The following is an 11,320-nucleotide window of genomic DNA, read 5'->3' as shown; positions in this document are numbered from 1 at the left end:
GCTATTCAGCATAATCAAATTCTGGAAACAATCCAAATGTCCAAGGATAGATAACTGAATAAAGAACTATGGTACATATAAAGAATAGAAAACTGGATAAAAAACTCTGGTACATATGCACAGTGGAATACTACTCGCCTGTAAGGAAAGATGGAGTCATGCCACTTGCTGCTATGTGGATGGGTCTGGAGAGTTATAACGTTGGATAAAATTAGTCAGATGGAGAGGAACAGACTCAGAATGATCTCTCCCAAATGTGTGATATAGAGAAACTTCCTAGGGGAAGTTTCAAATGGCCAGAGGGAATAGAAATGAAGAGCAGAAAAACTGGTCTTCAGTAGGAAGCTTGCCACTGGGGCAGGGTGGGGGAGGAAGAATATGGTAGGGAAAGGAACACTAGGGCAACCATGGAGGAGAAAAGTACCTGCCACAGGGACAGGCTGAGAAGTGGGAGGGAAACTGGAGATATTGTTGGAGGGTAGCGGGCACCAGGTAAGGGATTGGTGTTGGAACACTGTACTCCTGACTCAGTCACAAACATCTTTTTAATCGAATCAAGGTGATTCAATAAAAAATAAATATATTTTTTTAAAAGTCATGCTTCAGTCAGGCCAGCTTAGCAATAGGGTGCATGTCCTGCTTGTATATATCCCTGGATTTGAGACCACTACCAAAAAAAAGTATACTGCAAGTTCTGAATGGAATGGGGATATAATAAATAAACAATGAACTCCTTAACTTTGACATGTTGAATGTCCCGCTCCTACCATGATGCAGAATGTATTTAAGATAAACTAAAAAAAAATTGAAACAGGGCCAGGGGTGGGATCAGAAAGATAATCAAGTGGGTAGGGCATTTGCTTTGCACAAGGTCAACCCGGGTTCTATCCCCAACATTGCATATAGTCATCTGACTGATCCCTGAGCACAGAGCCAGGTGTCAGCCCTGAGCACAGCTAGGTGTGACTCAAAAACAAAATGGAGGTTGGGAGACTGTCAGTACTGTTGTTATCAAGGCTGGTTCCCCAGCTATGCCTCCAGTGCTCCTCACATATGGCCCTAGTAATCTGGGCTCCAGAGCACAGTGTTCTCTGCCCATTGCATTGAACCAACCCAGTAGGCAAAAGATTGCTGGGAGCCCTCCTCTCTGCCAGTTTCTGGACTCTTGAGTACCACTTGTGAGACTCAAAATAAAAATGAAACAAAAATGTAGTGAGAAGGGGCTGGAGGAATAGCACAGTGGGTAGGGCGTTTGACTTGCACGCGGCTGACCGAGGTTCAATTCCCGCATCCCATACGGTCCCCTGAGCACCACCAGAAGTAATTCCTGAGTGCAGAGCCAGGAGTAACCGCTGGTCATCATATGTCATATGACCCAAAAAGCAAAAAAAAAAAAAAGTAGTGAGACATCAACCGAGTATTTTAAAGTGGTCAATCATTTTCTCTTTGGGAAAAACTGGGAAAAAAGTTTCTATTTGTGTACAGAAAGAGTATCTTCATAATTGTATAATTAAGGTCTAGATTTTATTCCCTTTTTGTGAACTAAAAATAAGCTTTTAATTTCCTTTCACCCAGAGAGCTCTCAGTAACAGCAAAAGTTACCTTCGATCAGATGCCCACTTTGTGCCAGGTACACAGTAGGCACCGAAAGTATGTTATTTAGAATATTTCAAAGAGGAAAGGAATGTGAATTATTCTACAAAGTTCCAATGTCTAGTAGTAAACGGCCCTCCTTTCTAAATCAAACACAGGACTGCTAGAGAGAGTACACCAGTAAGGTGCTTCACAGATCAATTCCCGCACCTCAGGAGGTTCCCCTAAGCCTCACAAGAGTTATCCCTGAGTATAGCAGAGCATGGTCCAAATACCAACAAAATATTTAAAAATAACGGAAAACCAGGGATGTATGTGTTCTGAGCATTTAAGTACCAAACACCAGTTACACTGTAAGCTTCTTCAGTCTTCCTGAGCTGCTCTACTACATTGTCAGTTTTGTCCTCAGTTTCACTGAAATACAGTTGACAAACAACAATGTGTAAGTTTGAAACAACATAATGATTTAACCCTGTAAAATGATTACATAATTTCATCATCTTACAGGATTTGAATTTTTATCTTTCTTGTGATCTGAGGTTTTACTTGTGATTTGAAATCTCCTCTCTCAACAATTTGCAAATGCACAACACTCTATTGTTGACTAAAAATATGCTGTGCATTACATGCCCCAAACTTAATTTATCTTAGTACTGGAATTTTGTGTGATTTGATCACCTTCACATAATTTCCCCAGAAAGCTTTGGCAACCATAAATCTTTTTTCCTGATCTATGAATTTGGGGGTTTTTTTGTGATTGTTTTAGAGGCAATACTCCAAAAATTTTTTCCTTTAGATTCTATATGCAAAGTCACGAAGTCGCTATCACTATTAGTATGTGTCTTTGTTTGTCTTCATTTAGCACAAAGTCTAGCCATTTGTTGTAAATGATAGGATTTCTTTCTTTTTATGAATGAATGATATTCCATCATGTTTGAATATATAATGGAATATGTGGGAGTTTACACAGGATAATATATACAAAACTTATTTACCCATCCATTTATCAATGGACACAGGCTATTATATAGATTTGTTGTACTTAATGCTGTAATGAACATGTCTTTTTGGGAGAGTGATTTTGTTTCATTTAAATATATGCCTAATAGTAGAACAGCTGGGTCACAATGGTTATTCTAATTTTTTTGAAGAAGCACCTTTTTCATAGTGATTATATGAAAATTTTATTATCACCAATAATGCTATATGAAGTTTTTGAAGTTATATGAAGTTTTTACTATCAACAATAATGCACAAGTGCTACCTTTTATCTAAACCCCGTGTCTTGAATAAAAAATTTTACTCATTTTCCTCCCTGGCCTCCTGGAGCCACACTGCCTTCATGAACAATGTTTGCATGAGGTCTTTTTCTTCTCATCCAAGCCACGTCTTTGGATAGTAACCATCTGGACCAGTAAGTTCATGACCAACCACCACCTCCAGCAGAAACAAATGGTCATCAATGTCCTTCACCCTGGGAAGGCCACGGTATCTAAGACAGAAACTTGAGAGAAGCTTGCCAAACCATACAAGACCACCCCATATGTCGTCAATGAGTTTGACTTCGAAACTCATTTTGGTGGTGGCAAGACAACTGACTTTGGCATGATTTACGATTCCTTGGATCATGCAAAGAAAAATGAGCCCAAACATAGACTGGCAAGACGTGGCTTGGATGGGAAGGAAAAGACCTTATGCAAACACAGGAACAGAATGAAGAAAGTCAGGGGGACCGCCAAAGCCAATGTTGGCTCTGGCAAAAAGTGAGCTGCAGACTGAAGAACAGAAGGAGTGAAGATTCTACAGTGACTCTCTGGTGATCGTGCAGATTTTTTCATGAGGATTAAGAAATTTTAATTTAAACCATAAAAAAAAAACCCATTTTATTTCCCTTTAATTTTCTAGAAGAGTAAAACCTGTCTAGGGTGGGTTTACTTAGACTTGAGGTTATCATCAGAAATAGCACTTCCTTTTGTGGGGATGGGCACAGCTATCAGTGACCAGAGTTTACTCCTGTCTCTGAGCTCAGGGATCACTTGTGGTGGGAATTGGGGTACCATAAAGGATGCAGGGAATCAAGCCCAGGTTGGGTGCATACAAGGCAAGTGCTTTAGTTGCTGTGCTAGCTCTCTGAGCCCCTAGAAATATTACTTCTATCTAAATAATTCAACTACATGGCAGAGCACACATATTATTACCCAATAGCTTATCTTTATCATGACCACATTTAAATCCCTTTCAAGCCACAGCTTCTACCCCACTTCTTAGCATAAAATGACATCTGTACTCTATTCTGTCTTGGATCTGTAATGCCTATGTGAACTTTCTATACATACATAATTAAATTGAAGTTTCTCCTGCCAATATATTGGATGTTAGTCTGATTATTTGACTAGGTCAGGAGAAACTGACAAGGATAAGGAGAAATCTCTTCTTCTTCCCCACACAATTTTTGGTAGTTTCCAAAATTATTTTCTATCGTTTTCACAGATAATAACAAAATGATGAAAAACCTATAGTTATTAGGCAAGATAAGATCCATGAATAAGATAATAACTTTCAGATAAAAGTCATTAATGGTTGATAGTCTTGAAATATCAAAATATTTATGAAAATTTATTATTTTTATTCTTTAGGGGAGATGTAAATACACCTTGTGATGTTCTGAGCTTATTCCTATTTTTGTACTTAGGAGTGACCCCTGGCTAAGATGACCATTTGTGATTCTGGGGAACAAACCTAGGGTCAGATACATGAAAAGTAAGATCCTTAATCCCTGTGCTATCTCTCTGGTCCTTCCTTCTGCTTTTCAAATAGAAAATTCAGTAATAGATACTCTTCAGTATTTATTTATGCTTTAATATAAAAACCAAAGGTATTAATATAATAATACTGCCATGCTCCAGGACGCTTTCTGGATGCTTGGGCCGAGACTCACGCACAACTGAAGCCCCACAGAACAAGATAAACAGAACTCTGAGACCTTGGACTCCAGGCTTAACTGATTTGGGGACAGAGATCCTCTGCCTGCTCCCACCAACCACAGGTGACGAAGGAATTAAAACCAGAAGCTCCACACTACCCTGCCGTGTCTGCTTCCACCAACTGCCAGAGACCCAGGGATTGGATTGCGCACAGAAGACCCATCCTACCCCTTCTGGTAAAGGCCCTCCCGTTGATCGTCGATTTGCTCGAGCGGGCCCAGTAACGTCTCCATTGGAGACTTTGTTGTTACTGTGTCTGGCATATCGAATACTCTCGGTAGCTTGCCGGGCTCTCCGAGAGGGGCGGAGGAATCGAACTCGGGTCGGCCATGTTGGCCACGTGTAAGGCGAACGCCCTACCCGCTGTGCTATCGCTCCAGCCCACCCCTTCTGGTACCAGATAAAAACTTCACCAGCAGACCTCCACTACCTCAACTACCTCCACTACCCAGCCGCCACCACGCTCCAGGACGCTCTCAGGACCACAACACATAAGACACATAATACCCATATTCCAGAATTGCCATACCATATTTGATTGGGTTCAAATATGGTTTGAACCATGGGAACACCTACAAGGGATATTAGAAGTCACCCCAAAAGCCTCTATCCTTCTTGGAGAGCCTGGCAAGCTACCGAGAGTATCCTGTCCGCTCAGCAGAGCCTGACAAGCTATCTGTTGTGTATTCGATATGCCAAAACGAGTAATTACAATGGGTCTCATTCCCCCGACCCGAAAGGCGTCACCAATATGGCAGTGTTGAGAAGGATGAGGAAGGAGAGGCTGATAAAATCTCAAGGCTGAACTAGGCTGCCAAAATGAAGAAAAACAAAAATGATTGTGTGTACTTTCAATGCACATATGCTAGCATCAGACACATCCATTGAGGACCTGATGGTACAAGCGTGAAAGATCAAGTACGACATCATTGGTCTGACTGAGACAAGAAGGCATCAATCACATCACGCCGTTTTCGACACTGGAGAAGAACTGTTCCTCAGAACATGCGACAAAAGAGGCATCAGAGGCATTGCTGTCCTTGTCAGCACGAACTTGGCCATGAGCATTGATTCATTCGAATGCCTAACAACCCGAATCGGACGATTACACTTGAATAGATGTGGTTCACTACCGGCAGTTTCTATCTTCGTTGTCTACACACCAACATCCAATTATGATGAAGGAGAAATTGAGAAGTTCTACATGGAGCTGTAGAAGTTCTATAAAGAAGACCACACCTTCTATAGGATCATTGTCAGTGATCTTAATGCCAAGATAGGACCGAGAAGATCAGCCAAAGAATTCTACATCAGGACCAATGGCCTAGAATGGAACGAACAGGGTGAGAGATTGTCTGAAGTCATCATGTCTACGAAGACCATCCATGGTAACACACAATTCCAGAAGGCCGAATCTAAACATTGGACATGGGAATCTCCCGGTGGATGGTTCCACAAGGAAATAGACCATATCATATTCAATTGATGGTTTTGCCTGACCAATGTCACTGTTGTCCCAAAATTCCAAACAGGATCAGACCACCGTCTCCTTCATGCAAAATTCTACTTCACAGAGCAGGGAGAAAGGGCTGCAAAGTTTAAGAAGAGAACTCCTAGAACGACCACCAACTGGGAGCTCTTTGGCACTATTGCAGCAACATGGGAAGATGCCGTTGTTGACAACATTGACGAGGAATACGATCGACTGGTTCAGCACCTCCATGATTGTGCGAGGAACGCCAAGAGAGAGATAGCCACAAAGAAAAGACTGTCTTTGAAAACTCTTGAGCTTATTCACCAACGTGGTTTGTAGCATGCCTCAGGCAACTGCAAGCTAACGTCCGAGCTTGCAAAGTAGTGCAGAGATGTAATAAAGACCTCAAAGAGAGAAGAGCGGCAGTGCTGGTAAATGCGGCAGAAGCCGGGAAAAGCATTCGTAATGCCCGCCTGTCCTTTGCCAACTACAAGACCAAGATGACTGCCCTCTGACGTTCTCATGGATCTATCACATCTTCCAGAAGGGCAATGGAGAAGATTATCCATGACTTCTACTCAGATCTCTTGGATAGCCACATTCACCTGCCAACATACCAAATTCCTCAGGATGGATATGTCGTTCCCAAACTTCTCCCTTCCGAAATTCAACATGCCATTTCGTCAGTAAAGAAATAAACAGCACCCCGCCCAGACAAGGTCAGACCTGAACACCTGAAGAACCTACCATCAGTACTCATCAATACACTATCTTGGCTCTTCACACGCTACCTGTCTGAATGCAAGGTTCTGTCCCAATGGAAAACCAGCAGGACTGTACTACTGTACAAGAAGGGAGACATCCACAACATTGGCAACTATTGCCCGATCTGCCTATTGTCTGTCATCTACAGGCTGTTCACTCGAGTCATCCTGAATAGGATTGGCAGAACACTAGATGAAGGACAACCATGCAAGCAAGCCGGGTTCCGCAAAGGATTCAGCACCATCAACCATATTCACACGATAACCAAGCTCATTGAGGTTTCTTGGGAATTCAAGATGCCGCTCTGTCTAACGTTCATTGATTTAAAGAAGGCCTTTGATTCTGTTGAGATGGAAGCGGTCATTGAAGCCCTAGCCAATCAGGGCATTCAAACTCAATACATCAGGATCCTCCATGAGCTGTATTATGGATTCACTACCAGGATCTCACCATTCTACAAAGAAGTGATCATAAATGTCAAGAGAGGGGTTCGGCAGGGTGATACCATTTCACCGAAACTCTTCAGTGCTACCCTCAAGAACATCATGTGATGACTGGAATGGGAAGAAATGGGAGTGAAGATAGATGGTCGGCAACTACACCACCTTCGCTTCACTGATGACATCATTCTAATAACACCAAACATTAGCCGAGCAGCACAAATGCTGGCCGACTTCAACCTTGAGTGTGGAAAGGTCGGACTACAGCTGAATCTCACAAAGATAATGTTTTTGAGAAACAGCCTCATATCTGACGCTCCATTAGCTCTCAATGGAACAACCATCTCTGATTGCAACAGTTATGTGTACCTAGGTCGAGAAGTCAACATGACAAATGACCTGGCACCTGAGTCGTATAGGAGGAAGAGAGCTGCTTGGAACTCCTTCAAGAGCAGCAAAGAAGTAGCTAAGAGGACGAAGAACCTCTGGCTCTGGGCACATCTCTTCAACTCCACCATTCTCCCTGCATTAACATACGCCTCAGAGACCTGGGCCTTATGAAAACAGGATGAGAACGCTATACGGGTCTCACAAAGAGGAATCGAAAGAGCTATACTTGGAATATCACGTTTCACTCAAATGAGAGAAAGAATCCAGAGTTCCGACCTCCATCAACAATCAAGAATCAGGGACGCTGTCTCATTTGCCAAGGCGTCAAAAATCAGATGGGCTGAACACATAATGAGATTTGGAGATGACTGCTGGACTAGAGCTGTTACCGACTGGATTTTGTGGGATATCAAAAGACCTCGTGGCCGCCCACCTACCAGATGGTCAGACTTCTTCGTCAAGACCCTGAACGATTGGTTTGAGGCTCTCTGTGTTCCTAGAATGAACAGATACCATTGGGCTACACTAGCACGGGACAGGGACATTACTGGTGCCCGCTCGTGCAAATCGATGATTAATGGGAAGTCAAGTGATCAAGTGATCAAGTGATTAATTATAAGAGTGTTTGATGACCATGTATTCAAATTTAGAATATAATTTTGTTTGTAAAATATGTTCAATGCTTTGAATATATGGAATCAACTGATTGTTCTAAGGACATCTTACATTAAAACTGGTGTCTCCTGGACAGCAAAAATAGAATGTTATAGATACCAGCCTAGGTCTATAAACCTCTTATCTCCATCTTCTTTTACTTTAGGGAGTATTACTAAAATTCTTAAATGCTGAGATTTATTATTTATTTAGGTTTTGGGGGCACATCTGGTTGTGCTCAAAACTTACTTATTGTTCTATATTCAGAGATCACTCCTGGTGGTACTCAGGGGACCATAAGTGCTGCTGGGGCTAAAACCTTGGTCTGCCACATGCAAGGAAAGTATCTTACCCTCTGTACTATTTCTCTAGCCACATATGTTGATCTTAAAATGAGATACTTTGTTTTCCCTCTTGGCCATCATCATTGGTTTACTCATTTATTTATCAATCCTTTGTTTTATCCATATAAAGTATGGTCAGTATTATAGATTTAGAAAGAGAAAGAGAAACTGGCTCTTTGAAGAAAATAGTTTTCTTAAATTGCATAAATTAGATAATTATAAGAACACATATTATGCTATCATCATAGACTGAATTATGTAAAGGTACTGAGAAGGAAGTGCTTAAGTGCTGAGAGGATGGGGGTACCAAAGAGTGGCAGTTATTCACTGAGGACAAGGGAAGAGGGAGGAGTGGAGGACTTACAGAGTTTTAGAGAAGAGGTTAGGGACAAAAACATCAGACTTGTCACAGAAGAGAATGGGTAAGGCTGAGTGGGTAAGCACACAATTGCTTGGATGGGGTGGGGGAGGGAGAGAGGTTAACATTGTGACTAATAAGGATTTGAACCAATTTGGTGTGTTAAAATTGGGAATAAAGTAACATCATCAGGTCCTGTGTTTAGAAAGATTCCTTGTGCTGTTTGTTAGGTGGGTCTGTTTGCTTTACTTGAGCCTCACGAAGAATCTGCTGTCAAATTTCAGAGTATGAAATGATGAAGATTTGAGCAAAATTAGTAACCATGGAACAGTCAGTGGGAGACAGACTTTGGAAGCCTTAGGAAGGCAGAATCAACAAAACTGGTTGGCAGACTGATACTGGAAGATAAGAAAAGAGAAAGAGCAGAGAATCTCTAGACCAGGAAGGTGCGTGACTGATGCCATTAGCTGAGATTATAATCTCTGGAGGAGTAGCAGAGTCATGGGGAAATACTGAATTCTATTTGAGACCTGTGGAATTTAAGGTATCTGGCAATAGATGAGTGAATTCTGAGTCAGATTAAAATCCTATGAGACCTTAGGCATTGAAAGATTATAGCCAGTGCTGCATACCTTATAATTAAACTAAAAACAGTACAAATTTAAAACAATACTAAAATGTACATAACAAGTATAAAGCAGACTAGAGCATTTTTTCTAATAACAATCATTTTGCTTATTAAAAATAAATTGCTACCAGGGGCCAAGGAGAGTGTTCAAAGGGCTGGACCACATGCATTCTATGCTGGAGCTTGGATTCAATCTTCAGCACCACATGGTAACCCAAGCACTGCCAGGCATAGCCCCCAAACAAAACAGAATGCCACAAAAATGGATTTTTAATGCATATTTATCATATAAACATGATTTAGAAATAAATATAGTCACATAAGTAAATATATATGCATTTCTGCTCTGCTTTGGCACATGATAGAAACATGTGCACAGGCAGATGTCTAGTGGGTAATCCAGCCTGGGAAATGATCAGGAGGCCATGGCTAGTCCTACTTCCTTATTTTCAGGTTCCTATAAAGAATTTACATATCTGCCCACAAGAAATGTATTTAGGGTTTTACATTAACACAAGCCCACAGAAGTCAAACAGAGAGGAGCAGTTGGTGCGTGTCTGAGTGCATCCATTTATGAATCCCATTTATGGTTGTTGCTATTTCATACCCACTTAGACTCAGAGCACCTGAGCCACTGCTTGTTTTCTTTGATTTATTCCTTGCACTTTCATGTCTGCCCGTCTCTTGGATAAAGAGCACATTTTGGATAAAGAGCTGTCTCTTGGATAAAGAGCTGTGTGGCAGCATTTGTCCCATCTTCAGCAACATACCCGGAGGGGTTATAAAACTAGATTGCTGGGTTCCATCTAGCAGCTCTGATTCAATAGGCCTGGGGTGAGACTAGGAGATGGCTCTACAGCTCCAGCTCCTACTTTGCAGATGTGAGGTCAGGAGTTCAGTTCTGATGCTGCCTCTGTGCACAGTTTTGGAGCTCTACTGCCTGGCACTGAAAGCAATTTCTAGCTGTACCATAGCCAGGTGTGTGCAAAAAACAGAAGGGTAGGAATCCTGGCAAGCAACTCAACTAAAGATGTGTGAGCACCATGGTGAAGAGAAGGATTCCTAGTCAGGATGTGTGTGAATACCTCAAGTAAAGCATGCAGCCCCAAGGAAGCCCCATGTGAGCACTGTATTGAGAGAAGTAAAAGACCCATGAGCACCCCATCCAAGAATACAGGCAAGAATCATGGTAACACAGCATCAACAGAAGAATACCAGGAAAATAGATCTTAGATGAGGCCAGAGAATTTACTTTTCAAACAAGTTTACAGGTGACAGTACTACTAGTAGTTCTGACATACCAATTTCCACAATCAAAGCAATTGTCATAGAATTGACACAAGAAATTATTTTTTGTTACTCCGGAGCTCAGGAGTAACTCCAGGCAATACCTGTCTTCAACAGGGTTTAAGCAGGCCAGGCATGCACTCTACCCACTTTGAACTGTCCTCCCAGCCCCAAAACAAATTTTATCGGGGTTGGGGGGATGCCATATTCATCCGGCCACATGCAAACCAGATTCTTAACCCCTTCACTACTTCTCCAGCCCTACAAAAATTGAATTTTTAATTTTCCTGAAGTAGATCTGAAAGAGAAACTTGCCAAAAGTAGGATATGTTCATTATGCAGCAATAAGTAGGATAACTGGGTTGGATCTTGTTTTTGAACAAAATACTATTTATCATGACAA

At 41.7% G+C, this 11,320-nt stretch overlaps 1 pseudogene; it reads left to right on the top strand.

The window, feature by feature from the left end:
• The first annotated feature begins 407 nt into the window (after positions 1-407).
• LOC130026838 (40S ribosomal protein S24-like) lies at positions 408-3,360 on the top strand (annotated as a pseudogene).
• The last annotated feature ends 7,960 nt before the right edge of the window (positions 3,361-11,320 follow it).

This window comes from Sorex fumeus, unplaced genomic scaffold, assembly GCF_029834395.1.
Source record: "Sorex fumeus unplaced genomic scaffold, SorFum_2.1 ptg000035l, whole genome shotgun sequence".
Taxonomy (NCBI): domain Eukaryota; kingdom Metazoa; phylum Chordata; class Mammalia; order Eulipotyphla; family Soricidae; genus Sorex; species Sorex fumeus.
Note: the sequence above shows the minus strand (reverse complement) of the source record. Positions and strands in the feature narration are given on the sequence as shown.